General features: G+C 41.1%; 1 protein-coding gene and 1 long non-coding RNA gene across 22 annotated transcripts in view; one reads left to right on the forward strand and one right to left on the reverse strand.

Annotated features, from left to right (window-relative positions):
• LOC310744013 lies at nucleotides 1–27,658 on the forward strand. Of its 4 annotated transcripts, none has more exons than XR_014539341.1 (3): nucleotides 1–300; nucleotides 4,139–4,254; nucleotides 27,414–27,658. It is a non-coding gene; the product is annotated as an uncharacterized lncRNA (long non-coding RNA). The 4 variants fall into 4 exon arrangements; XR_014539342.1 differs by lacking the exon at nucleotides 4,139–4,254 and adding an exon at nucleotides 24,633–24,776; XR_014539343.1 differs by lacking the exon at nucleotides 1–300 and adding an exon at nucleotides 2,795–2,962.
• GRIP1 (glutamate receptor interacting protein 1) overlaps nucleotides 1–27,772 on the reverse strand; it is a 342,494-nt gene that overhangs the window by 195,752 nt on the left and 118,970 nt on the right. The gene's annotated exons all lie outside the window — the stretch shown is intronic.

A 27,772-nucleotide genomic window follows, 5' to 3' on the forward strand; every position in this document is an offset into this window, starting at 1 on the left:
TGTTCCTGCATGACACATAATCTACCGTAGTTTGGGTACATACTAAAGGACTGGGAATAACATCATTGCATGACGTTATGGTTATGTCATTGGCCAGAATAACCTTTGTGAGTGCAATAATAGCCGCTTACCCTTCTCCAGACGGCTAGCTGTTGCAGCCCCTCATGAGCTGCCCTCTATTCCCATGGAAGTGAGGCAGAGCCTAGTTGGCAGATCTAAGTGTGGAAGTTCACGTTCTGATCCACTGACTGGGGATGGAATCTGACTGCACCTTGCGTTTGCAGAGAAGTCTATCAAACAGTGAGTGCAATAATGGACACTCAATCAGATCTGTGTAGCTTAATTGATATACATGTTTTTAGTAACTGAATTTGACAAGACAGGGAAATATATACAGTGGGGATACACACACACACACACACACACACACACACACACACAACAGATGTGATTCCCACTTTTGTACATTAGGCTGCATTCCAGCCATGCACTTCTATGCACACACACATTTCCATCAGGCAAACAATAAATATCATTACAGTTTGGGGAAGCATTGTGTGCCAAGCATTTAAGGAAGCCATGGAACAGAGGCAGTGAGTGGGGTGGGGAGGGGGGCATAGCCTAGGGAGAGTTCCAGGCACCAGACAGGAAGGCCTGGAGGGCTCCACACAGCCCCCAGGCTTGAAGTTTCCCACCCCTGATATAAAGCTATCACTGTGCATTATATATATTAAAAAATACTTACTCAGAGGTGTGCTACATATATGCACACTAGACGCCCTGTTTTGCTCTGGTTTGGAGTAATAATTTCAACACTATTCAAGAAATCTGATGAAGTATAATTTGACCATATCACAGCACACATTAGGAAGAAGGGAGGAGAAGAAAAGTAAGTTCTTCACAACATGACTGCTAGATGTTATTTTGGGAGGAATTTGGCACTACATGATAAGCCTCTCTGAAAAGATGAATACAACTCCAGGAAGCATGACAGCATAAGAAAGCCAATGAGGACAACCCCACTATTAGTGCTTCAGGAATAAAACACAGATTAATGTCACTAAAGCACATGTCACAAGAGATAATGATGATGTGTACAAATGAAGCTCCTCAACATGAGCCAAAAATGTAAGCACCACAGAAAACAGGATAATAATTATACACAATTCATAAATGACACAGCCATCTGCTAAGTGTGCATTGCACTCGCACAGTATCAAAGGGTTTGTTCTACTTCTTCCCCATAAAACTTGCTTAAAAGTTTCCTCTTTCTATTCAAGCGGCATAAATTATAAAGCAGCGTAGCAAGCACTTTGCATCGCCTAAACAAGAAATGTGCTGGTCGGCTCCAAAGGCACTGTCTCTGAATAGTGCTTCGTCAAACTAGTCATTATGCTAAGATGAAGAGGCAGATGATCACTGGAGATGGAAAAAACCAGAAAACACATTTTTTGCGCTCTTAAATCAAAATTATAAAGGGAAGTATAATTCCAGAAACAGAAGCAGCCTTCCCCACATACCTTGCAAGAAGCACTTATTAAGAACGCATCCATCTTCATTAAAAAACAATAATAATGACAAACTCCATTCAACGGCCAATAACTAAAAGCATTCAAATCTGAGGAGTTACTTCTGACATTACATTATGATGTGCCTTAGAATCATGCTTTTAAACATTTACTTAAATCCTCTAGGAGAGGATGTCTGGAATTTTGGGGGTACACTTGTACCGATTAGTGTTAACACACTCTACATGGGGCTGCCTTATAAGTTCATTTGGAAACTTCAGTTACAGGAATAGTACATAATACAGATTCACTTTTGTAACCACTGCATTAGCTGCCTAGTTACTTCCAAGCTCAATTCAAAGTGCCGATTTTGACCTGTAACACCTTTATATAATCCCTCCCAAGAACTGAGATCTTCCACAGAAGCCCTTCTTACTACTGCTTCAGGAAGGTATTCATTAGGTGACATTGTACAAGTAGACCACTGCCTCTAGAACTCCTTCCCCTGGGAGATTCAGCTGCCTCTTTCTTTTCTGGCAGTTAGATAGGCAGCTAAAGCTTTATTTTTTAATAAGATAGCCTGGTGCTGCAAGTTTTTTTGTTTGCTATTGCTTGTTTATATGGCTATTTGTTTGCTACTGCTCGTTTAATTTTACTATTTTTAGTGAACACTGTTCTGATCTTCATAGAGAAGTAGAGTAAGATATAATTTTAAATAAAACAAAAAAACATTCTGTTGCAGGAGCCTACTTGTTGTATACACTGAATTTGCAAAGGCTGTGCATATACTCATAAGGCTCCAGCCCATGCTGCTTCACATTCCCTTTCCACAGCAGCACAGCACATTATTATACTATGCGCTGGAAAAACATGTGCTTCATATATCTCCTTTTTGTGCTTCCAGTGTATTCTTGTGTGAAGCAAGGACATGGGCATCTCCAAGAATAAGCTTCAAAAGTGCACACCCTTCAGTGCTTCCTGCCATGCACAAAGCATTGTAAATTGGGTGTTGGATAAGCAAGTCTTATGGTTCTGGTGCTTTATTCATAACACTTGCAGGTACCTCGGGTTACATACGCTTCAGGTTACAGACTCTGCTAACCCAGAAATAGTGCTTCAAGTTAAGAACTTTGCTTCAGGTTGAGAACAGAAATCGTGCTCCGGCAGCGCGGCAGCAGCAGGAGGCCCCATTAGCTAAAGTGGTGCTTCAGGTTAAGAACAGTTTCAGGTTAAGTACAGACCTCACAAACGAATTAAGTACTTAACCCGAGGTACCACTGTAATGGTGACCTTTGTGTAACTCGGGCAGAGGTCATTTCCACTACAACAGCTGTCTTCATAAGACACAATTCACCACAGATTGTTGTAAATGGGATGGTAATGGCCAGAACAACCCATTGAAAGAATATGTCACCTGGGAAGGCAGAGAATACAAGAGATCTGTAGCTGGCAAGGCACAAAGAAAAATTTAATTTCTGATCTTTGGCACAGCAATTATTCTCTTCTTGGAAATAGATTTTGACACTATGTGTGTTCCTTCCATCTTTATTCTATATAACTGGTGCTTGATGCAGATTTTTTTTTTATATAAAAAATCCACTCTGGATCTTTGTCACGTGATGATTTTAATGTGTATCTGAAGTAATTATATTGTGGAATGCTTGGGTCTTCCTTTTGAAACCGAAAATAAAGTAGAACCTTTTGAGTCTCTTGTCATGCAAATATATATAGGATCTCCCCCCCCCCCATAACAATAACAAAAACCACAATCACAGAAAGAACATGGTCTTTTGTTGACCCCTGGTCATGATCTCAAACAATTACATTATATTGGGCTGAACTACTTTTGCTGAACTCAGACTACATTGGATTTGACTTTTATAGCTTTAATGATCAGATTTCAATAACATACAATTGCATTAAACCAGCAGGATTATAGTTATTTTCAATTGCTTCCTTATGCCTAGGTGCGACGTAGATAATTTTCCAGTCTAGCACCATCTCTGAGTTAATTATATATGTATTGATCAAGAAGTTCATTTACTTTTCTTAGATAAGAAACTACATAATCCCAGTCCTTTGAGTTCAGCACATTAAGAACTTTGCTCTCAGCACTGAATACAGTTATGTGCATTTGTGTGTATTACTTTACTATGTTTTCAGAAGATCCTTTTTCAGGTTAAAATGAAAATCAAATGTTGGTATTTTGCCAAAGTTGTTTTCAAGCACCACCCCATTAGCTGGGAGGCCCCCCACATTTATCCTATTGATGGCTTCACTTAGTTTGCTCTGGATTGCCTCTTTTCCCTACAGAACTACAAATAAACCTTTTTATGGTGGTAGCTTTCAAATGTGGAAGTGTTTGGCACTTCATTCCCATTAGTCCAACACTTTGAAATTAAACTATTAAATTTCAATAGCAATGGTGTACATTTACTGAACAATTTCTCTCTTGATCCTTGAAAATCTTGGCTCCAAATTACAACTCAAACTACATTCTCAGTTCTTAACTAGTAACCAAACCAAACCAGTCAATCTAGCTACTCTAAGTACTCTTTCAAACTCTTCAAATACTACTTTCCTCTCCAAGCAATTACTGCCAGCCAATTAACAAATCCCTTTGCTTTCAGAAGTACTTCACTAGGACAGGAATCTACTTCAAAATTTCATAAATAGAAAGGTTGAGTTAACCATCAAGGATATTCAAACAACTGCAAAATTACAGCTGCACTATTAGAACATTATGGTGAAAGGTTCATTTCTTCTGTCAGTGCCTATAGTAACCCTGAGCTAATTGACTGTGGGATGCAGATGACGATTTACAGCAATTAGTGTTGGGCTTTCAGCGTTTCTGGGCTGTTGCTGTTTTCAAACTGCTGTTTGTAATATGTTATTTGAATGCATTCTTCTGTATGTTCTTCCCTGCATGTTGCAATCCTCAGATGATGTTTTGTTCTAGATCCCTCAACCCCATGAATCACATCTGGTGGTGAAGAGGGCTAGGACATTTTATTTTGTGGCTTCCATGTGTGGAATGCCCTGCCAAGTGAGGTGTTCTGATAGCTGTTTTGGATTTTGGCTTTCATGATCTGAAGGGAGATCATGATATTGTGGGTGGTGGGGCAAACCCCATAACTCTTGGATTTAGGAAAAGTAAGAATTAATCAAAGTTTTCTTAAATTGTGCCAAAAGTTGAAAACTCCCTGGATTTAGTTATGCTAACAACCCAGGCCAACTTGCCATAACCACTAAGACGAGCTGTTAGCAGGGGACATGGGCCAGCGATAGGCTATCAAGGAAACGATGGGGGGGGGGGGCAAGGCTGCCAGGCAAGGAGGGGAAGAAAGGCTCCTCTTCCAGCTGTGTGTGCAGGGAAAGAAAGTGCTTAAGCCAGGCATGTCCAAAGTCCATTTCGGGGGCCTAATCTGGGCTGCCAGTCGGTTCAATCTGGCCTCTGTGCCAGTTTATTTCCCTAGGTAAAAAAAACCTCAACAACTTCAATCCTAAAAAAAAACTCAGCAACTTTGGTTGGCCCTTTGGTCGGCCCCCACGGCCCTTCACTTTATCAAATCTGGCCCTCTTTGAAAAAAGTTTGGACACCACTGGTTTATGCTTTCAGCTTTGGTGATATAGGCCAGGGATGTCCAACAGGTCAATCATGATCTACTGGTTGATGCCTGGGAGGTTTTGGTAGATCGCGGTCAATCGCTGGCTCCTCCACCCGGCCCCTCCCCTTGCCCCGCCCTCTAGATCGCTATAGCGGAATACGGAGCTCTCATTGTGAGGCTGACTGTTTCATTGGTGATCGCTTGGCAAGCGACTTTTTTTATTTATTCCTTCGCCCTGATTCCCTGAAAAAGTACCTGAACCCCTCTATGAATGGGAGTTCCCCAAATGGGTAGATCATTACCAGTTTATAATTGTGTGCGTAGATTGCAGTCTCTTCTAAGTTGGCTGTCCCTGATATAGGCTGAAGGAAAATTGTGGCATCTTGCAAGGGGTTTGAAAAACTGGGGAGAAGTGGACCTGGCAGAAGTTCTGGTGGGCTAGCTGGGATAAACTGGAAAAGAGACACAGAGTTTGCTGTTTGGCAACCTTTGAATCCAATGCTGTGCTTCTGTAGGAAACAAGTCCCTCTTGAGATGTGAGTGCTGGAAATTCCTCCACTATAGACTCAAGGTTGCATATATGTGTAAATAAAACCATATATTATGAAGACACCATAGTCTCCACTGTGCCTCACTTCCAGAGAAAACACAAATCCTGGTTAAGCACCAAGAACCCTGAAATCTTTTGCCACTCAGAGATTGGGGTGGCCTGTAACAATATATTGTGTTACTGGTGTTGTGTTTGGGGTTGAAAGTCACATTGATTTTTTCTGAAAATTGGATGGAAATATAAATTTTAAAAGGAAATAAATTGATGATAAGCATAACGTTCTGCTCTTTCAAGAAAGATGACTATTTAAAGTATTTTAGTTCATGTGTTAATAGAATCACCCAATATCATGGTGTGATTTTAAAATAAATCATTCTAAACACGCAGAGAAAGAGAAGGCTATTAAGAATTTTGAATTCTCTGACCCAATATAATTGGTGTGTGCACATGTGCACTGGCCTATACATACTTGTCCTTAAAAAAGAGGTCTGATCTGTGTAGTTGTTTCTTCCATAGGCAAAGATGTTGGGCAAGATGTTTGTTACCTTTGGGGAAATTACTGGAAAATAGGTCAGGTATGACAATTGCAGGCAGTCATTGTTGCTGAAGGCAGGAAAGGGGCTGTGGAAGCAGAGATTCAACTCTTCCAGGCATGGACAAATTGAGGCTTTGGCAGCTGCTATGTATTCAGAGCCCAAAATCCTTTCCAAAGGCTACAGAAAATAAGTCTTGTTACTGTAGTAGGATCCATCTGGGTTGATTTCTCTAAGCCATTTCCAATATTTAAATTAAGGGAAGCATTTCATGTGTACCTAATCGCTTCTCCCACAGCCGTTCCCCCCGGTTCCTTTCTTTAACTGCACATACAAATATTGTGCATATATATATATATATCGTTTGTTTTAGAAATGACCACAAACAGTCCGTCATGATGCAACTACAACGTGGTTGGCTTAAGAAATGCTTAGTTTTTCACTGACTGCCATTAGAATGCTACACAACCTGCTACAAATAAAATGTTACACAAACAGCTATGAATATAATGTCTATCAAGCACTTGAGGTGAATGCTATTCCCAATGCATTGTGGTCTCAAAATATATTAGCATTATTTGGCTGTGCCCCTTTGTAATCCCATGTTTTAAACTGTTCTGAAAAGCACTGTTGTTCTGCATTTTTAGCTTAATTCCTGAATACATCTTCCTTAACATTTTCCCTTGCTACTATCCAGCTTTCAACACTTCTAAAAGTGGCAGGGCAGGGCGATACGCAGGCCTGAGAAGACTGGGATCTGCTGCCACTACAGATTACAATCGCGAAGTTATACAGGGAGAATTTTCATTGTAGCCTGCTGGTGAAAACTGCTCCCTTTTGTAGTTACAGTAACTCTTCCCTGCACGTTCTCTCCTTCTGCATTTTCAACTATTTAAAGTATTGTCATGAGGTGGTCAGAGCTCCTGTTATCCTTTTCCTAAAATTGAGGAAACCCTCTTCCCAAAGCATCTACAAGGGCAAAGAATCTCACATTTTTAGGCTGCAGAAGAGAGACCCCCTCTTCCAAACCATCTCGTCCTCTGGCGTCCCCTTCTCCTTGTGCCCTCCATCTTTCCCAACATCAGGGTCTTTTCCAGGGAGTCTTCTCTTCTCATGAGGCAGCCAAAGTATTGGAGTCTCAGCTTCAGGATCTGTCCTTCCAGTGAGCACTCAGGGCTGATTTCCTTAAGAATGGATACGTTTGATCTTCTTGCAGTCCATGGGACTCTCAAGAGTCTCCTCCAGCACCATAATTCAAAAGCATCAATTCTTCAGCGATCAGCCTTCTTTATGGTCCAGCTTTCACTTCCATACATCACTACTGGGAAAACCATAGCTTTTACTATACGGACCTTTGTTGGCAAGGTGATGTCTCTGCTTTTAAGATGCTGTCTAGGTTTGTCATTGCTTTTCTCCCAAGAAGCAGGCATCTTTTAATTTCGCGGCTGCTGTCACCATCTGCAGTGATCATGGAGCCCAAGAAAGTAAAATCTCTCACTGCCTCCATTTCTTCCCCTTCTATTTGCCAGGAGGTGATGGGACCAGTGGCCATGATCTTTGTTTTTTTGATGTTGAGCTTCAAACCATATTTTGCGTTCTCCTCTTTCACCCTCATTAAAAGGTTTTTATTTATTTATTTATTTACGGCTATTAGCCCATAAAATATGTACAAACATAAAAACACAGGGACATAAAAACAGATATATCCGACAACAGAAGGTGAACACCACGATGCAAGGGTGGGTCATTGAACAGAGCCAAGTGACAGCTTGGGGCCAGGAGAGCTCCAAGGGACGGATCACAGAAAAGGAAAACTGAAGACGAACTCCGACATGCACTCTCATCATAACAGTCCAATTAGTTTTGATGTTGTTGTTGTTTTTTGGTGGTTTTTGAGTGTGAGATAACCGCATTCAGAAATCTCGCCACCTGCAGAGTTACAGAAGGATCTGTATCCTGCAAAAGCAGTGCGGCGTGTGACTCAACAGGCCTGCCAACCAAGCGCAGTAAAGCAGGACCCAGGAATTTAGCCCTGGCTATGCTATGTAGGGGACAGTTGAACATTATATGTGAAAGAGATTCAACAGTTTCCCCGTCACACACGCATAGCGGAGACACCAAACCCTTGGAAAATCTGTGGTTCAGCAGGTTTGATGGAAAGACATTGAACCTTGCACGAATAAATGCACGTCGGTGTGGTACTGATGAAAGAGATGACATGTATGATGGAAGGCCAAGTGGTGGGGTTATTCCGTGATACCTGGGGGAGCAGACACCCCCACCCCTGGCGAGGTTGTGTTGATTTTCAATGTCCGCTAATCTTTGCTCAATAAGGCTTTTGGCTGAGCGTAAGTTCATCTTTAAGGAGTCCGCTGGGGAAATTCCGATGCTCAGAAGTTTGGCATGGATTTTTCCTACCCACGGATTGACAAAGACGTCCCGCCAGAGGCACTGAAAAAGGTAATGGTCGGGAAGCCTATGCCAGCTGGACAGCCAATAGCCAAAGACTCGCTTCCAGATGACAGTCTCCAATGATGCAATCCTTAACTCCAGACGTATGGCTGCGTTGCTCACACACGTGGGGAGTTTCAGAAGGCGACGGAGAAACTGATTCTGCAATGTCCCCAGTGATGTTAAATTGGACCCTGGGGCCCAGAGCGGGGCAGCATAACAGAGGGTGGAAACCACTTTTGCGTGGTATACCTTCAATGCAGAAGGGATGTGAGAGGCTCCGTCGGCCGCAAGAAATTGGAGTAGAGTATAAAGTATTGTTTTCCCTTTGTTTAGTAAATACTGTATCTGTGGCTTCCAGCTTAGATTGTAATGAAAAAAGACTCCCAGGTATTTAAATTTGAAAACCTGTTCTAATTGGACTCCATCTAACTTCCAGCTGTAAGTTTTCCGAGACCTGGAAAAGACCAGGACTTTAGATTTCCCATGATTAATTGTCAGATGGTTAAGTTTGCAATAAGCCGCAAAAATCTTTAGAGCTCTGCATAAACCAACTCTATTTTTTTTTTTTTTTTTTTTTAAATAATATTTATTGAAGTTTCCAAAATACAGAAAGAGAAGAAAAGAAATTATGAAGATACATTCAGAACCTTATTTTCAAACATCCACTTTCTGGGACTCCCCCCTTCCCCCACCCCTACCGTATTCCCCTTTCATATTGTTGTTTCCACAAGTTCTGTTTCTGATTTAAAGCACAATTTATATACCCCATTGTTCAAATTTAAATTTATACAAACCTTATGCAACACCCTTGATAAAAAAAAAGCAAAAGATCTCTCCCCATAGCCCGCCCCCTTTTCTTTCCACAATGTCCCCCTTTTTTCCCATTAAAGTAAAAGCACACAGAATAAAAGTATAAAAAAATAAGAAATATATTAGAAAAAAGAAAACCAATTCAGAAAATAGTTGCAAGCCTTTGGATTCTAATTCTCCCTCCCCTTCCCCGGTTTAATTTCCCTTATCCTCCAATCTATGTTTCCAGCCTGGAAGTCTTAAGTCCATCAATCCCATTTTTCCCCCAACTCCTTGCAGAATTATTTCCCATTTTTAGGATTACTTTTTAAAAATTAATTCCTAAATCTTTAAAAATGTCAAATTATAAAATTCCCCCCATTGTTCTTTCAAGGTTATAGTCCAGCTTCCTCTTGTTCCGCTGCTAAAACTTTCTTATTCAGAAGTTTAGTAACTCTACATGGGTTGTTGTTATTCAGGAACAAAAACTTGCGTTCAGTCCCTTCCTTCTTCAGTAAAGTATTCTGTTGTCTCCTTTTAGTCTAAACACCCTGTAGACGAGATTCAGTTTCAGTTTTGCAGCTTTCCCAGGAGATAACCAGTTCTGTGAAATTCCGAAGTGTTGTATTTTTCCCGGCTTACGCCCATCTTTGTAATGTCCCGAAGCTCCTCTAGGGGGGTTGTTGTAACTTTGTTTCCAAAAATCCGATTGTTCTCCGTATTTTCGCCATTTTGTATTCAAGTCTTAACAAATTATATCAAGTTGTAACAAATTTGACCAGCAAGGTCCTTGTAATAAAATCCTCTTTAAAATTCCGACTTTGACAGCTACTTTGACAGCTGTCAAAATCACCGGCTCTTTTCACCAGGCTCACTCCTCAATCGCCCCGGTTCCCAGGGAGGGGGGTGCATTTTCCTTCTCCTTCAATTCTTCCTCCAGCACAATTCTTGTACTTTCCCATCATGGAATTCTTGATTTTAGCAAAGATACCGTTCTTTTTGGGCCTTGGCTTCCCAATCCTTGTTTTAAAATGTCTACAATAGGGAGGGGGACTGACTTCCTTTTTAGATCCCCCCCGCTCGTCTCAAATCCAAAAAATTTTTCTTCTTTTAAACCCGATTTCCAATTTACTCACGGGTTGTTGTTAAAAGTCCAAATTCTCAATGGAAGAAGTCAGCGCTCTCCGCCGGATGGCATGCGGCTTCGCTCGGCAGGGATGGCAGAGGACTCAAAGCACCACGCTTCTCCCCGGCACCCGATCCGTAGCCTTTAAAAAGGCTCCTTCACGAGTCGGGAGGGCGCTAGCGGTGCTAGCCGAGTCTCCAAGTCCACGGCCCCCGTGGCCGTGGTTTCTAAGGGTCCCCGCATCGCCGGTGCGGTAAAACCCAGCCCCTGCCGAGCCGGCTCCCTCCGGAGCTCGGAGGGAGTCCGCCATTCGGCGATGGCGCCAACCCGGAAGTCCTGCATAAACCAACTCTAGAGTAGGAAAGGATCGCTGCATCGTCGGCATATAGGAGCAAAGGGCAGCGAAAATCAGCTAGGCGGGGGGCATGAATGTTGGCTTGAGACTCGTTCAGAAAGAGCTTCATATCGCTAATAAACAGGTTGAAGAGGAGTGGGGCCAAAATGCAGCCTTGGCACACACCTCTATTTATTGGGACCTCGTTGGATAGGTTTCCCGCCGGTGTGAGTCTCACTCTAGCCGACGACCCATGGTGTAATTGGGTTATAAGCCATAACAGCCTTCTATCTATGCCCCATCTCTCTAATTTCTTCCATAGGCAATTTCTTGGGATACTGTCGAAGGCAGCCTTTAGGTCTATAAAAGCGACACATAGGCGCCCCCGACACGGGGCAGAATATTTTCTGGCAAGATGATACATGATTACCATATGGTCAGAGGTCGAGTAGTTGTTCCTAAAGCCCGCTTGCTCATGGCCAATCAAATTTGAGTCGTTTGCCCAATGGGACAGCTTGGACAGCAAAAATTTTGCATAAATTTTCCCGATGATAGACAAAAGGCTGATGTTCCGATAGTTCTCCGGGTCAGCAGGGGGACCCTTTTTATGGACTGGCACGATCACGGCCTCCTTCCATGACCTAGGGATAAGCCCCGTAGAATTAATTGCATCAAAGACTTTGGCCAGAATTTCAGCCCACCACCTCGGTTGCGCAACAATAGCCTCAGCAGGGACTAGGTCCGGCCCGGGGGCTTTGCCCGTTTTCAGATCTAATATCAAGTCCATTATCAGGTCTGGGTCAGTGGAGGGCCACAAAGGTAGATGGTCGGCTCGGAGTTCCGTGGATGAGTTGGATTCCTCTGCCAAGGAGAAATATTTACTCAAGAATTGTTCCCATGTGGGCGCAATTACTGCTCACTTTCTGTTACAGCAGGGCTTTGCGTGTCCTGAAACCCCTTCCTACCCACCTGCCAACTTTGGCCCTCAATGGAGCCCAAAAGCTGCTGCCTGAACGACAGAGGAAGAAGCAAAGCAGAGGTCCAGCCATCAGATCTATATTCTGATTATATTCTTAACTAATTTGTAGTGGATATAGCAGTAGCCGCCTATCACCCTGCTCTGACTTCTCACAATAATTTTCAGTGACAGAGTGTACAAAAATCAACTGCTATGGACATAGTACTACACAGTCTTCAGAAACGTAAGTTCAAAACCCTTGAAATAAGAAACAGATTATGACATTAATGACAATTTGTGTGGTTGTCATTACAACATTGAACATAAATTAAGAAAAAAATGTTGGGGAAACATCATGTTCAGTATAAATGATTTGATTAATGATTAAGCTGCTAAAACACCCTTGTTACATTTCAAAGGAACTAGCATTCCTATCAGCAAATTAATTCCCATGCCCAATTTTTGCCACTGGATACTTAGAAAAATGACAATTTTTCTTAGCTGCCTTATTTATGTGGTCTCTTGTCCTCTTTCTGTTTTGGTGTGAAAGCATTAAGAGCTCTCTAGAAAATACAACATTTTTAGTACAGCCAGCTGGCTGTATATTAGACTTTCAAAATGTTGTCTTCATTTCCGCACCAATTTCTTCCATACCATCAAACTCTGAGTCAAATTTAATTTCATGCAATGTGCCCTGCCAATTTCTCAATACAAAAGCACATATAGGAAGAAATCCATTAAAAAGCAATTTGGAATATTCAGAGAGGAAATCTAAGATATTCAAAAAAGGAGGAAAAAACCCCCAGTCTATTTAAGCTTAACAATTTAGTGCATGTAATATAATTTGTGTGAATTAATCTAGCATCTAAGCACAGTGGATATAATGAAGTAGTCCAGGTATAATATTTGCAACAGATAAAAATGAAAGTTTTGCACCTTGTAGAACTAGTGGTTTAATGTACACCTCCAGATTACTTAATAAAGGTTATTGAGTTTTCCACGTCATCAAAGGAGGATAGTGAGGAACACGAAAGGCTTCACACAGTGCTGATATATCTAATTGACCTGTATGTGTTTTATACTGAACGTCCAACAAATCAGGAAATAGCCAGAAAAATAACATCAGCCTTCATCAACAGCCCTCCAGCTGTTCTGGACTACAGCTCCCATCCGATACAGCCAGCACAACCAGGTTGACTGAAGCTGATGGCAACTTTAGTCCACAACATCTAGAGCGTACCAGGTTAGTAATGTTGGTTTGAAATAATGACAGACAGGTAGCGAGTGTCATCTGGGAGGCATCTCCTGAGCAAGTCTCAAGGAGCCTCTTTTATTGAATATTACAGCATTGCCACATATGTGCTTATTGCTGATTGGTTAACACAAGTACAAAGCAAAGGTTGCATATAGGCATTAATCACCAATAGATTAAAGACTGGGAAAGGGAGCACAGAACTAGACAGGCATGAAGACCTCCTAATTAAATTATAACCAATGATTAATATAGTAGAACTTAAAACAATTACTAATGATTGATATAGGAAACTTAAAAGAGCATAATAATCACGTTCCGTAGATGTGATCAACTATGCATTAAGAACGGGTCAAAGTACAATGTTTTCCTGAACTCAATGTGAACTGAACATTCTAAGGTGGTGAGTGAATGTCTTAGTATTAGAACGGTTTGTGCAGCATTATGTGCAGGAGCGAAGCTTAAGAGCAAGACTTCCCATCAGGCCACAGTCATATGCAAGACTTCCCATCAGGCCACAGTCATGTGTAGGATCAAGACTTTCCTTCATAGTAAAGGTTTAATTAGATAAGCAATCCAAGGCTAAGTTTGTGCAATATTAGATGCCAGAGCTCAAGTCTGTCTTGAAATTGAAAGTGTTACTTTAATCCAACCTCTTCAGAGACAGGTTGAAGCTGCTTGATTAGGGGGGTTATTTTGCACACATTCAAAGGCACTAGTTTGCATGGTATTACGGGCCATGTTCTAAAACTGTATCTTGGCACACCTTTGCCAGTTTATACAAACTGCCCTAAAGGACCAGGTGCACAGCTTGGGAGCCATTTTGGACTCACAGCTGTCCATGGAGGCACAGTGTCCAGGGCAGCTGTCTACCAGCTCCACCTACTTGCCTAGTTTTGCCAAAATGGAACATGCCCTGGTTATTTCCCGCTTGGACTACTACAGTGCGCTCTACATGGGGCTACCTTTGAAGGTGACTTGGAAACTACAACAAATCCAGAATGTGGCAGCTAGACTGGTTTCTGGGAATGGCTGCCGGAACCATAGAACACTGATTCTAAAAGATCTACATTGGTTTCTAGTATTTGAAGTGTTGGTGCTGAACTTTACAGTCCTAAACATCCTCGGCCCTGTATACCTGAAGAAGCATGCCTACTCCCATCATTCAGCCCAGACACTGAGATCTAGCTCTAGAAGTAAAGTTACAAGGAACCAGGCTGAGGGCCTTCTCAGTAGCGGTGCCCACCTTGTAGAATGTCCCTCATCAGATATCAAACAGATAAATAACTATACGACTTTTAGAAGACATCTGAAGGCAGTCCTGTATGGGAAGTTTTTAATGTTTTATGTTTTATGGTGTTTTTATATTTTGCTGGAAGCCTCCCAGAGTGGCTGGTATAACCCAGTCAGATGGGTGGAGTACAAATAATAAAATTGTTATAGCTGCTGAGGATAGGAATGAATGAATCTATTCCTCATCTTTATCAAGTCCATATTCGGTTTCCACATTCATCTTTCATTTCAAAACAATCCTCTCAAAATAGTAGTTAAATGCATATTTTATCTCAAAATACATTTCTATATTCTAATTTTGATGAATTTAAACTACCAAGAAGGGTATCATGGCATCTGGTAAAGTCAGACTGAGAGGTGAGAATTTTCATATAGGAAATTAAGATTTTCATATAGGATTTTTTTTTTAAGACAACTGAAGCTATGTCCAATAATCAAGGCATTTTCACACAGCAGAAAGCAGAACTACAAACAGACGAAAATTCTGCCCCCTTTATACCACAGGGATGTCTCTTCTGTCACTCACTTCTCACTCCCTAGGCTAGGGCATGACCCACGCAGGATCAATCTGAATGGATCTCATTAGTCATTTAACCTGAAAGTACTGTTGAAAAAAGTTAGAACTGGTTATGAGGCACTTTATCGCACAAATGGTTTCCTAGATTTTCAACAGAATTTCAAATATGTCCTGGGAAGCTGAGAACAGAAGGTACTGCTGAGGCATCAAAGATCCTTTAAAACCCATTCATTCTAATGCTAAAGCAGCAGAGAAACCCAGCAGACCTTATTCCATCAGAAGCTGAGGAGGACAAAAAGAAAGCATACTCCCCAAAGCCTCGTCTGGGATATGTGCAGCTGCCCTTAATGTTTCTTTGAAATTCCTTTGTTTCAGAGGGAGATCAGGAGATCATGCCCTTTGTACCTCAGTCAGAAATATCAGCTACGGCTGGAACAGAAGGAGCAAATTAAGTTTTGACTCAGCATTCCTGCTAAAAATCAAGCACAAAGATGTTAGAATCCGGACATTGGCCTGCAGACCCGGACGGGGCCAAGCTCCTCACTTTAACCAGTACAGGGAATAAGACATGCTCTGTGGCATGGCTGCCTAGCTTAAAACCTGGTACCTTCCAGAGGTTTTTAGATTACAGCTCCCATCAGGCGGAAGGCGTCAGGATGGAGAAGGCTGACAGATCTTGCGAAACGTGTACTTCTACACTTGACATCAAAATAATTCTGCTTGTTCCTGCACCATTTAGGGGATGGAACATGTGATGCAAACAAAAAAAAATAGGCATTTGAGACCTCCTTTGTGCATATACTTCTACGGCTGAAGAACAGCAAAGCTGAAATAAGGCTCAGGGGCCTGAAGCTTTAAGAATGCAAGCAGTCACACAAAACATTCAGATGGGGCATTAGTAGAAGAAGAGGAGGAGGAGTTTGGATTTGATATCCCGCTTTATCACTACCCAAAGGAGTCTCAAAGCGGCTGACATTCTCCTTCCCCTTCCTCCCCCACAACAAACACTCTGTGAGGTGAGTGAGGCTGAGAGACTTCAGAGAAGTGTGGGTCACCCAGCAGCTGCATGTGGAGGAGCAGGGAAGCGAACCCGGTTCACCAGATTACGAGTCTACCGCTCTTAACCACTACACCACACTGGCTCCCAAGTAGTAGCTGTCTGGATTAAACAGGGCCTGTAAACTTAAAACTCATTTCATTAGTAAGAAGCCAGGCTGCATGTATATTTCTATGGCTGCGTTCAGACAGAAGGTTTACTATCTTAGTTTTACCTCTCATAATGCAAATGCTTCTGTTTCAATTTCTAATATTTGTTTTACACTGCAGCATGTGATGTGCTATGGAACTGTGGCTTTTTGATCAATATACTGCCATGTTGAGCTACATTTTAAATGAATAGGAAATAGCTGTATGCCAGGACACTGCCCCAAATTCTGTCACATGAGTGGCACCCCCACCAACCGACTTTTTCAGTTAATGGGGTTTAAAATTTTCTGAACAACTACTAGGTAGGGGCTGTGACTGGAGAGGCAACCAGCTGACTCACACGTATTTTGGCATCATGTTCCTGTGTGAGCCAGCCAGCAATTTTCTGTTGAAAGATGTTGGAGGGTATATCTATATGGGATGCTGCTTGAGTTCCCCTTAACTTTACGTTGGTATAGGTTTCAGTGAGTGTACTGATACTTCTTCACTTTTGTTATAACAACTCATAGAGGCAGCTTCCAACAGGGAGAGATGACCCCAGAGTTAGCTCCCAGATAAACCTCATATATAAATACACAGTCAACTGTCTTTCAAGCTTCAGTTCTGCTGAATGAATGTCCAAATCCCTCCCCACCCCCCTTGCAAAAGAAACAGAGGCAAAACATTGATTTCAGACTTAAGGAATTACTGCGTCGAGTCATGGATCTTCTGCAGCTACGAGAGCTATAAATTCTAGCACAATTTTTACTGCAAAAGAATAAGAAGAAGAAGAAGAAGGCTTTTACATTTCTTTCACAGCAACTTGGCTTGTTCTTGTGTATGCTAATAAAACTGGTTTCTTGATTAAGTGCTCCAATCACAGGGAATTCTTGCAGCCCACAGTGGTCTTGTTCAATTTATTAAGAGTGTGTAATTTGGTGAGAACAGAAAACTAGTAGAGATGTAATGTGATCCACATGCTCTACCCCAAATATTTTTTCTACCTAAAACAAAGCCCACTGGTGCTGGCTGCACCCCCCCATCTCAACGGCAGGACTAGCCCAGGCAAATTCAGGCACCAATAGCATTCTGAGCTCACTGCAGCCCAGCCCTGTTTTCTGCTGCTTCTCAGTCAAAAATTACATTGTAAGCTGCTTGGTTACTGGGAACTGTCTTTTTTTCCTACTTATGAAATGCTGCCTAGCCCCATATAAGCCCGTGGTACTGACAGTGTATTCCATTATATATTAATAAATACAGAAGGTGTGCATTGAAATGGTGAACACTTTCCTTTCAAAATAAGGATCAAGAACATCCTATACCCACATCAAACTAGAAATATGCTAGTCTTATGGTATGGTAAAAATGTAAGGCATTTGATGCTTCATAAGTGGTTTTTATTGCTGCCTTGAAATGAAGAGCAGGTGGCTGAACTTCATTTTCTGACCCTCGTGACTGCTTTGTTGATTATCAGTGTGTTTCAAGGCTTTGTTCTTTTCGATTGTTAGAATCTCAGAAAAAAAATATATTCCGAGTTTTCTTCTAGTTTTCACAGAGAACTGCTGGCTGCCCACCTGTGTAATATCATCCCAGGAAATATGGATGTTTGTGAAGAAGTTGACCCTGTTTCACACAGGATTGAAGTAATTGTTATCATGCTGTTCTGGTGGCAACACTGGCTCGAATATGGTTTGCTGAGCAGAGATTTATATTCCTCAAGCGCTCACAATGGGAAGATTAAATAAATCCATGTAAATAAAATCTATTTCAGAAATTATCACTTACAGCACTAGAAATGACTAGATGTCAACTTTACTCTTTGAAATTCTGAAAATGCTATGATAGCACTTTATTATAAAAAGAGATCACTTTCCCTCATATGCTAACTCACCACCATGTTTTGGTCAAAGAAAATGATGTTTCACTTGACATTCATATTAGGTTATTGCACTCTAAAATGTTAATTAATTTCTAGATGATGGCCTCATGCATAAAAATGTATTGGCAAGAGTAAATTACTTTTTGAAAGAAAAGAAATCAACAATAAACTGCATTAGACTGGGTAATCAATGTTTATTGAATTTTGTGCTGGAGGCCAGTTTCTCTGTCAACAAAGGTCCTTCAAACACAGATTTTCACTTCAGCTTTAATGAACAAGGTTGGAATCATGAATTGAAATAAAATGCAGAAATAATAAACTATTACTTTCCTTTTCAAGTCTCACTTGAAAGCCAACTGAAAATACAGCAAAACAGTGTATACGAAAGCACAGATTTATTTAAAACATTTCTGTGTATACTGCTTTATAAACAAATGCTTTATTTTCCTGGAAAAGAAAGCATGAAATAATAATAAAATCTAACTGACCTAGATAACAGGTTTTTTTAAATAAAAAAACCCATTTAGAATTATGTTGTAATTATCATTCAGTTATTCACCAAAACTCAACATAGTTAGTTCAGACCAGAATTCTCAGAATGCTCTTAGATTTATCTCATGTTATTTTTTCTGTAATCTGATTAACAACGCAGTAATCTGAGTCTGAGTTACTTTAAAGTTAATTTATATTTTCTGCATTTATGTGGTTGGGGGGGGGACATATTCTCAAATTTACAGTAACATAAGGTGGTCTGAGGCCTCTGCTGAATTTGAAGCACTTCCAAAAATGTAAGGAGCCCTTCTGTTTACAGAACTGATATTCTGGATCCAACCCACTAAACCTGACCTGCAGTGCTATTATTCGAGAAAACGAGGTGCTGGAACTCACCATGAACTCACTCATTGTCTTAGAATGACAATGGTCCACTTGAGAGGTGCCGGAACTGAGTTTCTGTGAGTTTCCCAGAAAAAAGCCCTGACTATACATCTGCAACAGTATCATACTACTTTAAACAGTAATTGCTTGCCATATAGAATCCAGGGGACTGTAGTCTGTTAAGAGTTGTTAAAAAGGTAAAGGGACCCCTGACCATTAGGTCCAGTCATGACCGACTCTGGGGTTGTGGCGCTCATCTCGCTTTATTGGCCAAGGGAGCCGACGTACAGCTTCCGGGTCATGTGGCCAGCATGACTAAGCTGCTTCTGGCGAACCAGAGCAGCGCACCAGAGCAGCGCACGTAAATGCCGTTTAGCTTCCTGCCAGAGCGGTACCTATTTATCTACTTGCACTTTAACGTGCTTTCGAACTGTTAGGTTGGCAGGAGCAGGGAGCGAGCAACGGGAGCTCACCCCGTCGCGGGGATTCGAACCGCCGACCTTCTGATCGGCAAGTCCTAGGCTCTGTGGTTTGTTAGAGTTGTTAGGAGACCCCTATTGCCCTCACAGAGCCAATTCTCAGAGTAGTTTAATAGTCAATACCTTTCCCCAGGGAAATCTGGGAATTGTAGCTCTGTTGCATGAATCTGCTTTTAATGTATAATGCAAATGGGGCCTGAGTTCTCAGTGAAGCCCTGCCCATCTGTCAAATGTGGCCTGCAGAGAGGGTTGGTCACTATTTGATCTGGCCCTATGGCCAAAATTTTGTCCCTACCTTTTTCTTGGTATTGAAACGAAAATAATTGTTCATTTGATCAGATGCACATTTATTAAACTCCACCCTTATTTTATCTGCCATGTATTCACATAATATAGTAATAACACGTGACCTGATCTTGGACAAATCAACTATTGTTTTGCCTCAGTGTCCACTTACCGTGAAATGAGTTCAATGGCCACTAAAGGATATAAATGCAATACATTTCATATTGTTCTATTATGCTACTTGTGAACCAACCTGAGAGGGCGTTTTGCCTGTAAAGGCAATACAATAATACCTAAATATATAAGCATGTATTTTAAATATACATTACAATACCTAGGTGGTGTGTAGCTTGTCCCACCACTTTTGTATTGTGGAGATATCTGCTTCCATGCATTTTTAATAGAATAGATGTCAGCGTCTCCTAACTCCCATTTTCAATTTTACAATTCCTTCCTACATATTTTCTGCCAGGTTTGTGATTAAGTAGGAGGCTTAAACATCCTCAAACCTTACTCCATTCCTTTGGGACCTGAGAAAATGCACTTTTGGAAATCTTGTGGTAGGTAAATTCCAGCAGGATAGTTTTATATTAAAGAAAAACACTATATTGTGGTATAAACTTTACAGATGAGAAACAACTTCCAACAGGTGCAATACTAGCTACTAATGAAACAGAATAAAATATTCCCTGCAGTCTGAGAAGAACATTTCAATATAGTGTAAGGCAAGATTTATCATTAGTGTTACCCTCTGAAATAACCTAGATTCTTTCATTAGGCAAGATGTATGTATTTTAACAATAAGGTTTTCACTGCATCTGGAGAGACAATTAAGAAACTAGTCACAGGTTATATAGCCTGTGAATAAAGTGCTGAATTTGCAAATCTTAGTTTGAATTTCACATTGCACAGCTTCTCTGTAAATCGAACTACTCCCCCAACTTTAAGTCAAGGCATTCCCAGCTGCCCCAGGTTAGGGTTGCCATATTTCAAAAAGTGTTCGTGCCTTTCCATGTCAGTGGGCTATCATCTACTTGACTGAGTTCAACATAACTAAGGTATGATAAAATAAAACTTCAGTGATGCCAACAACTCACACATCTTTAAGACATGCTATATGATACGTGATATAAACAATAAAAGCAAAGCATCACCCAGTGCAGGTATTTATTTGCTGGAATGCAATCTTGAACAGTAGAAAAATTAAAAATGATGGCACGTAAAAAGTATACTGCAAACAGACCCCCTACCAGGGCCGTCTTAAGCATATCCGGCGCCATGGTGCAAAGATCCCTCCAGCACCCCCACCTCCCCATTTCCCAGAGTTGTTGACCTTTTCCCAAGCCTCTGCGGGGATTGCTCTCCTCCCACGGAGGCTTGGGAAGGAAGCTGCCCGCCTGCAAGCCATATGGCTGGCAGGGTGCAGCTGGTGGGCGTGCAGGGAAGGGGATGGCCTGGGTGTGAAGGGCAGGTTCGCGGGGCTCGCGCTGCTGCTCCTGAAGGGACAGGAAACGCTGTGGAGGGTATGAGGGCACCCACGCGAGAATAACAGTTACAGACACACACAAAAACACACACCAAGTTTAGAACATTATAGTTGTCGGGGTGCAGCTTCCATCCTAGGCTTCTGCGAGGATTCCTCTGTTCCCATCGAGGCTTGGGAGGCAAGCTGCACACCCGCCAGCCATATGGTTGGCAGGGGGAAGCTGGCAGGCGAGCAGGGAAAGGGGAGGCCGCCGGCAAAGCCACGCAGCTCCCCCACTTGCTGGGGCGCCCCTGAGAGGCTGGCGCCCTGGCGCAATGCACCACTAAGCCCAATGGGAAAGACGGCTCTGCCCCCTACAATGTCACAAGCTGCATATCACAGCAATAAGCAAAAAGTCTTATCTGGTTGCTTTCTCAGCCCTCCATTTTTTTTTATACCATGCTCAGAGTGCAGAGTTATTACACACCTCAGCTATAGCCCAAATACGACTTTAATGCAATTCATTTTAATGAGCCACACACATATTCATGGAATCAAAAAGATTATACTACAGAAAGAACAACTGGGTCAGCTAAACCCACAGGGCCCAGTGCAAATTTTAAAAAATTGTAAAGTCACAGACAATTACTGTGTAGCACATCACATTGATATTGTGACATAGAGCAAGCTGAATTTAGCTGAGTCCTACATTCAAATGCCTATGTGTTCTGCTTGTTATTCTTCAGCTTAACATTTTCTTGCCCTTTTCTGCAGCACCTTTTTTTCAGTAAAGAGTTTCAGTTTTTTGAATGTTTCATACTTTTGGGGAGGGCTGACCTGATGCAAATCAACAAGTTGACAACATCCCTCAGAAATCCCGTATTTTGTTGTCGTCATGCATGAGCAGGAATACAAAAGCATCGTGCCTTTTAACAGACAGACACTATGACCAATTTTAAAGACTTTGGAGAATGAATAGGATAGGGATCTTTCATTTCTACCTCTTATTTTGTATGATATTTAAAACAAATAGTGTTATTTGTTTTTCATTTTGTTTAAAGTACTTTAAGCCGCTTTTGGTAGCCATGCCCTCACAAAATGACATACAAATGGACAGATGAGGTGCAACAGAAAAGCAGTCACACCAGAACAGTTCTACAGATTAATTTGAGACTCTGCTGTGGAGATACAAGCTACTTTAAGCATTAGTTAAAGGGAAGTGTGAAGAGGAAGACCCTCAAGGACCACCTAAATGCCAGAACTGAAAGAGCAAGGCAAAAGTCCGTTAGTAGCATGACAAAAACTTGCATGGCACTATTTGAGAGAATTCCAACAGTAAAACTCCAACTGATTTCATGAAGCAGAACTGGCACCTTTGGTAGTTAAAACAACAGTAATATAATAATACATTTAGCTATTATTCTAGAAAGTCAGTCATTGTGAACAGAAATGTGTGTGTTTGTACAATGAGCAGTTTCTCGTTTAAACATAATGGCCCATGAGTCCTTTGGATTGCAACAATGACCTTACACTATTTTGTTCAGTCTCTGGAAATAATTTTTGTGACACATAATCCATCCTATCGAATTCACAGCCCTATTAAAATTCTGAGTAATTCAGACATCAAAGTATTAGTCCTTTATAATAAAAAGTGGCATTTTTTTTGACTCTTCTATGCCATATTTTTAAAAAATCTCTTAAGGTTGAAAATCTTTCTTGTATATTTTCTAATATTATTATAACATTACCATTTGTCTCTGTTCTTTTTAATAGCTACATTCCATAACCAAAACTATCTTTGCTTTGCTCTCAGGAAAAGAATGTTTGAAATTCTTGTTCTTGTAACATGTAAAAGAGTTTAAACAATGAGGAAATTTACTAATGTAATGTGAAATGTATCACAGCTACTCTGATTCTGGTACAGTTAATTTGGAATTTAAGGAATGTATGTCATACATCTTCAATTATCTCTGCTTATCTCCATGTATTTTACTCTTTGATGTTATTTTATTGGATTTTTATTTGTGTTTAATGAATGCATTATTAACCAAAACTAAAGAGAATTAAAAAAAATGAAATATATCAAAAACACTACCTGGAACTACATTAATATCCGATGATCCTAGCTTTTGTGGAAACTGCCTTTATAATTAATGAACAGGTTTAACTGTTGTTAAATACAGAGCATGAGTTTCCAGGTTTCAGCAAGCAATCCTTCCTTCAATGTTAAATCTAACAGTGGCACCTTAACAACAAACATGAAATTCCACTATTACCCAGTGGGAAATTCTTGTTCTTTATTTTAGAATCTCACTGGATCTGTTCAGAACTCCTATACCAGTTGCACTAAACTCATTCCTTTTATTTCTCAAAAAGAATTCTGATACATGTGAGCCAACTGTGCAATTAGCCACATGTTTCTTTACCTAGGGCAAGCAGAAATTGCACTGAGTGAGTAGCAAATGTCAACAGCTCTTACGGTAGTATTTTCTTTTGGTTCATAAAGGCAGTTGGAGCGGTATCATAGGTGTCTCTACCCGACCAGGAGAAGTTGTACACAAAGCCCTATTTGGGTGTTTCTGCCAACACATGAGTGGGAAACACAATGATGCTGAGTGCCTGTCCAAAGAATACGAATGTCTGAAGAGGGGAGCCTTCACACATGCAGGCTCCCACACAATCTGAGTTCCACAATGGGTGGGAACCCCTACACATTAAGAATTCCTCCGCCCTTCAAATACAGTGGTACCTCTGGTTATGTACTCAATTCGTTCAGGAGGTCCGTTCTTAACCTGAAACTGTTCTTAGCCTGAAGCACCACTTTAGCTAATGGGGCCTCCTGCTGCTGCCGCATTGCCGGAGCACAATTTCTGTTCTCATCCTGAAGCAAAGTTCTTAACCCAAGGTACTATTTCTGGGTTAGCGGAGTCTGTAACCTGAAACATATGTAACCTGAAGCATATGTAACCCGAGGTTGCACTGTATTTCCATTCTACATATGGGACATGGGGAGAAGGGCTACTCAGTATAATCCAATTTCCTGCTTGCATGTTGATGTTCACCAGGAGTAGGATGTCCCTAGATAGAGCTGTTGCTACTATTGTGTTGTGAAATACAAGAATATTGCACAGGAAAAAAATCGTAGTGGTGATTGGGAGACTTGCATCATAAAATTCAAAGAAGTGAAACTTTCAAAGGATAACTTGGAAAGTTTTCCTTGCCGTATTATTTCAGGAAGGGTGACAAGAAGGCTTGCAGTGAAATGTGAACCAAGCCAAATTTCTCCCCCACCCTTAGTTGTAACCCACTTCTGCTGTTTCATCAAAAGAACCTTGGGCATTTTAGGCTGATTAAGAGAGCTTATATATTTATGTTAAAGTGATCGCTGGCACCTTTACAGGACCACAGTCATCAAGATTTAAGTGTGATGTGGAATTGCCCTGAGTATTCCACACACTGCGTTCAAACTTCTCTTCCTCTTGGCCATGCCCTCTGTCTTTCTCTCTCCCCAATTCTCCCAGGGTGTTAGCAGGAGCACTAGACGCCTTGGGGAAATTCCCAAGACATATCAGAATTCCACCCAGAAACCATAAGACTTCAGGAACACAACATTCAAATTAATCCCCTACCAGTGAAAAGGACACATGGCATTGAAAGCCGAAAGTCAGGCCAAAAACCTAATCGGGTAGTGATATGGAAGTTGTCTACTTCAAGTATGAACTGGTAAGAAAGGAAATTGATATATTATTTAAAAATGGAATACTCCGTCCCTCATCATATAAGGAACCTTGGCAGCTGTGACCATTTCTGATTAAGGCAGCGAGTTTTTGCCTCTCCTTCTTTGCCTGAAGAATAAATACCTAAAAGTGGTGAAGACATATTATTGTATTAATACAATAATAATATTAATACATATTACTGGTTGCAGGTGTAGGATAGTATTTACATTATGGTTTATAAGTGTATGTTGGCTAGCCATATTACACTGCAACTGTGCCCCATTTCCACATGTAAAGCACAGCACCTCCTAACACATCCCTATAATCAAGTACCCTGTCGTAGCAATGGCAAAGCTTAGTACCAAGCAATCTCTGCTGATTAATCATCCTGCTTTACCCAAATCTTTACCTATTTTCTATTTGTCCAAAATTGCATAGGTTTGGTTGTAGAAAACTGCAGAAATATATTTATTAAATTGTATAATTTAATAAAGTCATAGATAGATAGATGATAGATAGATAGATGATAGATAGATGATAGATGATAGATGAAAGAAAGAAAGAAAGAAAGAAAGAAAGAAAGAAAGAAAGAAAGAAAGAAAGAAAGAAAGATATAGACTAGTACATTGTTCATTTCAACTGCTGGCTGGAAGTACATGATCTACATTTTGAGCCAGACTTTAATGAAGGTTAAATAAAATTTTTAAAAGCCTTGCATTACAGCTTCAGCTGGTTTTAGTTACTTAGAAACTCATAATTCCATTAGTTCTCTGGTCATGCCCCAGACTGAAATACTTTCTAATGGAAAGAAGACAGATTAAATCTTTTTTGTTGGGAGAAGGTATGGATTGAGATGAATGACACAGTTTTGGGCTGTTTATATAACAAGGCATATTCAAGAGTTTATATTCAGGTCAACTCTGTTCACAACACAATAGACTTCTAACAGAATGGAAATTCTAGCAGACGTACACACATTCTTATTAGGACATATTATATTAGGGCATTAAGAATATGCATTAAAACTCTCTCTCTCTCTCTCTCTCTCTCTCTCTCTCTCTCTCTCTCTCTCTCTCTCTGTGTGTGTGTGTGTGTGAGAGAGAGAGAGAGAAGGAGAGAGAGACCACTGTTTTAAATCTCCTGATTCTTCAAATTCATTTTGCATTTCCTTCATTGTAATAGAATTCCCATTTATCTGCACCCATAGATTTTTGCATGCAGTGGCAGAGCTGCCATTTTTAACCTTCTGCTTTCATAACAATAGGACTTTTATGGAACTTGCTTAGGAAATTGCCCCGTGCCTAGAAAACATGGGTCCAAGTAGTTTTCTATTTGCCCCACCAATTTCACCAGGAAATTAGTGCTGAATTAGCGCTGAATCGGAGCAAACATAAATCCACAGAAAACCCCTGATGTTTGCTCTGATTTAGTGCTAAAAAGCAGGTTTTCCCAGGCCAGGGCAAGCAGAAGTCTGGTGCTACTACATCTGGGGCTGTTTTTTGCAGCAGTCCTGACTCCTCCCATATCTGCTACAGTAGATGTGTTGGGTAGGCCTCCTAATAATAGATGGAGTGAGAGTCTTCTTAGTAGGGGTGAATTTCAAGCAGGCCAGTCAGTCATATCATTTTTTTCATTTTAGAGATGCATAGGAGGGGGGCCTTTTTTGGCACAGCTATAGTTCTGGATTAGGATTGGCCGAATGGTGCAGAGAACATTGACAGGAATGCCTCTGTAAATCAAGGAAGTGGGACAAGAAAGAAAGTGTGTGATTTTGAGGAGGAAATTAAAAACTGCTTGACATTTTCAGTGGGAGGACTGTGCCCCAGTAGCCCTAGTCTCCCCTATTTGTATTTTTGGGATGTTGCCTTGGCTACTCAGAAACAATAAAGTACATGTGAACTATTCATCTAACTAAATGCAACTAATATCCTCCAGAATACATTAAAATGGGACAAAATTTCTGTACGCACGCAGAAACAGGAAGGCTATTATCTGTGCAACACAAACTTTGTAGTGGGAGACCTTGGCCATTGCATCCCAAGCTCTACCGGGGGAGGAAAGTCTCAGGAACTTTACTAAAGGTGATCTGGGTGGGAGGTTCTAATAATGTCCCATCACTAGAGAATCATTATGGAGACTCTGCTGGGTGTTACACCTTTGCAAACAACGCAAGAAGAGTTCTGCTGGCTAAAAAGAAAGGCCAGTCTTGTCAAGCAGCCTGGTCCCACAGTAGCCACCCAGATGTCTATGAGAAAACTGTAAACAGGACCTGTAAGGATTTGAGGGAGGCAAGCTTGAATTACCTACAACAGCTCAACAGGTCGCCAAGATGTTGTAATTCAACATCCGAATGGCCACAGAACCACCATATGGTGCAGATCAGGCTCAGGCATAGTAACTCAGAACCACCATACGTACAAGCTTCTTAATTTAACTAGAATGCGTGTATTCCACAATCCATGCCTAATACCTTATCACCACAATAGATATCGCCGTAACATAGGAAAGGCAGCCTTTAAAGATGAGCTACAGAGCTAGGACTCAGCGGCTGACAGTGGGGGTAAGTTGCCAATGAGCTAAACATACTCTTTTATGTACTCCAGGCAATCACTTTGATCTAGAACTAACCAAGACCCCACCAGTGTTTGATGGATGGAACAACAACAACAAGCAACCAACCCTGCTGCCAGAACATCCAAATGTAGCAAAAAGGCGTAGAGCAGACATGACCAAGCATCGTTTTCAAATGCATTTTAAGTTTACCAGGGTGATCTTGGTGAGGACAAGATGGTCATTGGGAAATAGAGTGGAATAACCCTTTTAATAAAGTGAAACGACCCAATTATAATCTCTCTTTTGTCATGATGAGTGTGTGCCCGACGTGTCATTACAATGAAACAAAACTGCACATGATTCTACAGTTACTTTGAACACAATAGTAAATGTCAGATGCAAATGTGCA

The sequence above is a fragment of the Podarcis filfolensis genome (genome assembly GCF_964270895.1).
Source record: "Podarcis filfolensis genome assembly, chromosome: 10".
Lineage (NCBI taxonomy): Eukaryota > Metazoa > Chordata > Lepidosauria > Squamata > Lacertidae > Podarcis > Podarcis filfolensis.